The sequence below is a fragment of the Panthera leo genome, chromosome A1, assembly GCF_018350215.1.
Source record: "Panthera leo isolate Ple1 chromosome A1, P.leo_Ple1_pat1.1, whole genome shotgun sequence".
Classification (NCBI taxonomy): Eukaryota; Metazoa; Chordata; class Mammalia; order Carnivora; family Felidae; genus Panthera; species Panthera leo.
Window position 1 is genome coordinate 94,070,573 of NC_056679.1, and position 6,070 is coordinate 94,076,642.

At 41.8% G+C, this 6,070-nt stretch overlaps 1 long non-coding RNA gene across 1 annotated transcript; it reads right to left on the bottom strand.

Annotated features, from left to right (window-relative positions):
• Positions 1-2,547: 2,547 nt before the first annotated feature.
• On the bottom strand, positions 2,548-5,761 carry LOC122200118. Its single transcript, XR_006193726.1, has 3 exons — positions 5,722-5,761; positions 3,455-3,613; positions 2,548-2,628 (listed from the first exon to the last, which is right to left on the bottom strand). It is a non-coding gene; the product is annotated as an uncharacterized LOC122200118 (long non-coding RNA).
• Positions 5,762-6,070: the final 309 nt, after the last annotated feature.

Genomic DNA, 6,070 nt, shown 5'->3' on the forward strand with positions numbered 1-6,070 from the left:
TCCCAAGGCCACAGACAGAAGCAGAAAGGGAATCTACAAAAGACACTCAGGGTGCCTCGGGCAAAGGTGATTAATCAGATTGGCTCATTCGGTTAACCATCCGACTCTTGACTTCGGTTCAGGTCATGATCTCACTGTTCGTGACTTTGAGCCCTGTGTCAGGCTCTGCACTTGACAGCGTGAAGCCTGCTTGGGATTCTCTCTCTCTCCCTCCCTCTATCTCTCTGCCTCTCCCTCTCTCTTTGTCCTTCCCTCTCTCTCTCAAAATAAATCAACTTAAAAGAAAAAGAAAAAAAAAGAAAACCATAAGTCAGAAAAGATATATTTACAGTACTGTACTCCACCGTATTTATTGAAACAAATATGTGTAAATGGGTGATGGGCACGGAGAAGGGCACTTGCTGGGATGAGCACTAGGTGTTGTATGTAAGCAATGAATCATGGGAATCTACCCCAAAACCAAGAGCACAATGTATACCCTGTAGGTTAGCCAACCTGATAATAAATTATATTTTAAAAAAAAAAAAGAAAGATAAGGAACAAATGGATGTAAGTGGACCCACGAACTTCAAACCCATATCGTTCAAGGGTCAGCTGTACATTCCTACTTGTTTATGCTTAAAGTGTCTCAGACGGGTGTACAAATAATCTAATAAAAGTGGTGGCAGGGACTGGTGTGGGGGGCAGTGAGGGGGGATGTGGAGGGGGGGAAATGGGGCTGGAGAAGGAGGGACACTTTCCAACAATTTCTCTGCTGCATTTCTTCCTGAAAGAAAAGTGTTACGAAAGCAAACAAAAGTGGGGACGTACTTAGCTTATGATATTACCTTGTGGATCCACAAAAGAATGAAACACGTCCACGTATTATTCAAATAATTCAATAATTGAAGAGTGATTCAGTGATACAAAGAATGTGAATATTCCTACAGTCCTATGGATAACTGTAAAAGGCAAAATGGAGAAATGCATTTCATAGTGAAACCAATAGGAAAGGAACTTGCGGTGCAGGGGAGATAAACAAAGATGCCTGGACCCCTTTTTCGAGAACATAAGCCTTTTACTCCACCCTCTTAGGGGCAAAGCTGTGTGCAAATGGGATATTTTTAAAAACATTTTTTAACACTGATTTATTTTTGAGAGACAGAGCATGAGCAAGAGAGAGAGAGGAGACACAGAACCCGAAGCAGGCTCCAGGCTCTGAGCTGTCAGCACAGAGCCCAATGAGGGGCTCGAACCCAGAAACTGTGAGATCATGACCTGAGCTGAAGTCAGATGCTTAACTTACTGAGCCACCCAGGCGCCTCCAAATGGGATATTTTTAAAAGAAATCGTTGGGAAATCCTGAATGGCCTGATTGATGTATGCGGTTGACTGAGACCTGGAATTTGCTTCGAGAATTTGTTTCCTTTCTTTCTCTTCCTTTCTATGTATTCCTTCGTAGTACAAACACAAGGGTTGGCATTCTTTTCTAACCTTTGGAGAAACAATGAAGCACCAGCCAAGGAGATTCTAAGAAGCCAAGAGGCATAAGAAGAAAGAATCACACAAATGCTTTAGGTGATTTCTTAAAAATTTCTTGAACATGCCCCGAAGCGTGGAATTGCAGATCTGCTAAAGAGTAAGGAAACGAGGGAAAAACACAGAGGTGAACAAAAGACCCTCATGAAAGAGAAATCAAAGCCTGTGTTCCTCCCAAAGGGAAAAGAGACTAGGAACTCCAATAATTTTTCTATTAACTAAATACTCCCTTATAATTGCAAAATAAAGAGTTCAGGCATGTGGTTGACATTCCAAATGTATTTAAGCAAATATATTTCTAATAGGAGAAAGGCAAGAGAGATGACCTCAGTTATCTGACAAGGGTCCTCTGACACCACTTAAAACATTGTTTTAAAAGATGTGCCCTCATCTGTTAAAAATGGAAATTGAGGAGTAAAAGGGCATTTGGTGCTTTGCTCCAGAATAAGTCCTAAGTCAAGGGGGTAAAGAATGTTTTTAGAACGCCACCACAGTCACAGACATGACCACCCTGATTTTCTTAGTCACAACTTGGTCCTGAAGCTTCCCCAGAATCCCATATCGGAAACAATGATTTTTTTTTTAATGTCTATTTATTTTTGAGAGAGAGAGAGAGCGTGCGAGCAGGCAGGGGAGTGGCAGAGAGAGAGGAGGAGGACAGAGGATGTAAAGTGGCTCTGTGCTGACAGCAGTGAGCCCTATGCGGGACTCAAACTCACAAACCTCGGGATCGTGAGCCAAAGTCAGATGCCCAACCAAACAAGCCACCCAGGGGCCCCTGCAAACCATGGTGTCTATCCGTTGGCACAGTGGACAAGAACTGTGGGATTCTGAGGTCCAGTGTTAGCACATAGCCCCCTTGTCTCAAAGGCATCTTACCTGGTGCGTCTACCCTTCTTCATTTCACAGAAGAAAAATGCGAGTATAGAGAAAAGTGGGGAACAAAGGTAAAGCCAGCCAGGAAATAACTCACTCAAGAGTACAGCTCCCAAAAGAAAAGGGGAGGGAGGTAGCAACTTTCTTTACTGGCACTCCTGTATGTGGGCACTTCACAAACGTCATCTGATTTAATCTCACAAGTGCTTATTGCCGACAGGTACTTTCTTCTTCCTATTTTTCATATGAGGAAACAGGTGTCAGGAGGTTAGGTACTTGCCCAACGCCACTGAGCTCCAGCAAGTAGCTCCTTTGGGAAGCTGGGCACGGAGGGAGGGGGTGCCAGGCAGTGCTGATGGCTCCTAACCTCACTTCTATTGGGGCCGACCCAATTTCACACTTGGCCTCTATTCCCTGGTGCTCAAGCTAATTTATAAGATTGCCCTACTTTTTTTTTTTTTTTTTTTTTTTAGACAGTGACTCTATTTGAAGGCTCTTCGTCACAAGGGCACAAACATCTTTTCTAAGTGAGTGCTGTCTCTGCTAATTCTAGAAGACTGGAACAAGCAGGAGGGCAGTCTGTGACTCACCCCCTTTGGCTCCGTCTATGAAAATGGACCCCGGAGATTCCAAAGAAGAGAGATGATAGAAGGCATGGGTCCGGGCACTCGCCTCCAGTTGGTTGCAGACATGTGAATGTGACTTCTGTCTGACCCAGAAATAAGGCTTCTACAACTGAAATCTGTTCAGACACTCATCAGAAATATCTCTGCCTCTTTCCTCTCTCTCCCAAAGTGCTTCTGGAGCCTCAGCAGATCTCGGCTCAAATATTCCAGAACAGCCCCTCCCATTGGCAAAGGAGGACTAAAGCTGTCTAATTTTAGGGTCTGACAGTTGGCATGCAATTAAAACTGTATTTATTATGGGCTTCAGAGGAGAATAATTTATTTATGGGTAAATTAGGATCATTGCAATACAAACACGCTCCCACGGACCAGGAATTTGCTATGCTCAACCAGGGACTGTAAGAACTCTGCCATTTTTACAACATGGAGCTTACCGTCGCAAAACACGCGAAAGATCCGATGCTTCTAGACTACTTTCAGCATCAGTCCCAAATGCTGAAGCAGGATTCTAGTCAAGACTATTTTTTTTTTAACATTGGGAATGATCTGAGGTAATTGATCAAAGGAAACCATAAACAAGAACATTCTCCTTCCTGAAAAGAAAAATTATATTAGTGTTACAGTTCAGAAAAGCGAACTGAGAGTATTTTGGTTTTGATTTGCTTTAACATTTTTGCTGACCAGAAATTCAGGCTGGAATCCGTGAGTCTAATTATGCTGGCTTATTTGATGACACTGATTTGCTAAAGCAGAGAAGAGCATGCTTTATTATTTAATAATGAGAACTCAAAGAAAAAGAAATAAAAGTGCTTCCAGCAGCCTACACTCCCATTGTCCTCTTGAGAAAACAAGGTTTCTATAATATTCCTCTCTGTCAATTCAGTATTGCCTTCAGTTTCCTGTTTAAGAATCTTCCAACCTAGACTACATCATCACCTTCACCAGCACCGTTTTACAAAAAGGTATAAAGCATAAAAATACACAACAGTACGAGTCCTTTCCAACTGCAACTCAAAAACTGTATCACAATGTTCTATGCAGGGTAAGACTTTTTTTTTTTTTTTTTTTTTTTTTTTTAAGAGAGACAGAGAGTGCAAGCAGGGGAGGGGCACAGGGGGAGAGAGAAAGAACCTTAAGCAGGCTCCACACTCAGTGCAGAGCACGACTCGGGGCTCAATCCCACAACCCTGGGACCATGACCTGAGCTGGAATCACAGGTCAGACGCTTAACCGACTGAGCCACCCAGGTGCCCCATGTGTTTAACCTGTGTTTATGTTCTGATGTAGAAAAACATCTAAAACCAAAAGCTAGGATGTACTTGCGTGCTGTTCCGTTATATCATCTATTTCCCCCAGACTGAGGACAGATTGGCAACCTGTGACTACGTTCTTGGGGTTAGTGTCTCTGCATCTTCTTTTCCTGCCCCACTCACCATGACACAGTAGCCCAGGTGTTAGTAGTTACGTGTGATTTCCAACTAGTCCCTGTGTGGTCAAAGCCATTCAGTATAAAGAGAAATGCTGAGCTGATAATTACGCCCAAGCACCCATCCTAAATGAGTACAGAGACACCCTCCCAGCTTAGGTCAGGCTTTGTCACAGATCATGTTTTGTTTTGTTTTATTTTGTTTTCATGGAAACATTCATTACTACAGGAAACGATGTCGTTCACTTATTTGCTGCCTTGTTCATTGCCTGTCTCTTCTTACTACAACAGGCTTTCTACGATGTTAGGAAACTTGTCTTTTTAATTCATTCCTGTGTCCCAACCACCTAGAAGACACTCAGACACACTGGCACATAACGGAGATTCAGTAAATGTTTGCTGAAGGAATGAATGCCCTAATGACTTTGGAAAGTACAAGCAATGGAGCTATAAGTGAATCCCTAGTGAGAGTACTCAAGGACTTTAGAATGTCCCGGATAGAAGGACTCTATCTCATAGGTCATTCAGAGTTGGCAAATTTAGGTTAGAGGACCGGACAGTAAATACTTTAGGTTTCATGGGCCGCGTGGTCTCTGCCATGGTGACTCAAGTTTGCCTTTGCAGCATGAAAGCAGCCAGAGACAGACATGTACATGAACAGGCATGCCCTGTTCCAACAAAGCTTTGTGAACGAAAATGGGCAGCACAGCAATCTGAAAAGATATCTGTACTCCTATGTTTATTGTAGCGTTATTTACAGGAAGCAAGCTTGGAAGCAGCCTAAGTGCCCACTGATAAAGGAACAGATAAAAAATATGATATACATATATATATACAAATAAATATATAGTATATAAGATGTGGAATATATATATATGGATGTACACACACACACACACACACACACACACACACACACACAATGGAATATTATTCAGCCATAAAAAAAGAATGAGATGCTGTCATTTACGACAGCATGGTTGGATCTAGAGGGTATTAGGCTAAGTGAAACAAGTCAGACAGAGAAAGACAAACGTCCTATGATTTCACTTATAAGTGGAATCCAAAAACAAACAGACTCATACATACTGAGAACAAACTGGTGGTTGCTGGAGGGGAGGCGGGTGAGGGGATGCTCGAAATAGATGAAGGGTGAGGGGGGAACGCACTTCCAGTTATAAACTAAGTAAGTCACAGAGACGAAGAGTACAAGCATAGGGAATATAGCCAATAATATTGTAATAACATATTATAAGTAGCGTGGTGACTACTTACCATGGTAAACACGGAGTAATGTATAGAATTGTAAAATCCGTATCTTGTACACCTGAAACTAATACAACTATTCGTCAACTATACTTCAACAATATAAATAAATAAATAAATAAATAAATAAATAAATAAATAAATGGAAGTTGAGAACCAGGAAAAAAAATAAATAATGGTCAGTGATGGGCTGAAATCTGCTGACCCCTTTCATACCCACAGCATCCCAGTGGCTTTCTAAGAACACATTTACCCAGGGCAATTAAAGGAAAATATAAGGATGTTACTCTGAAGTTTTTCATCAAGCTTAATGTTTTCAACTTAAAAAACATTTTTTTTTTTTTCTGAGTATCTGTCC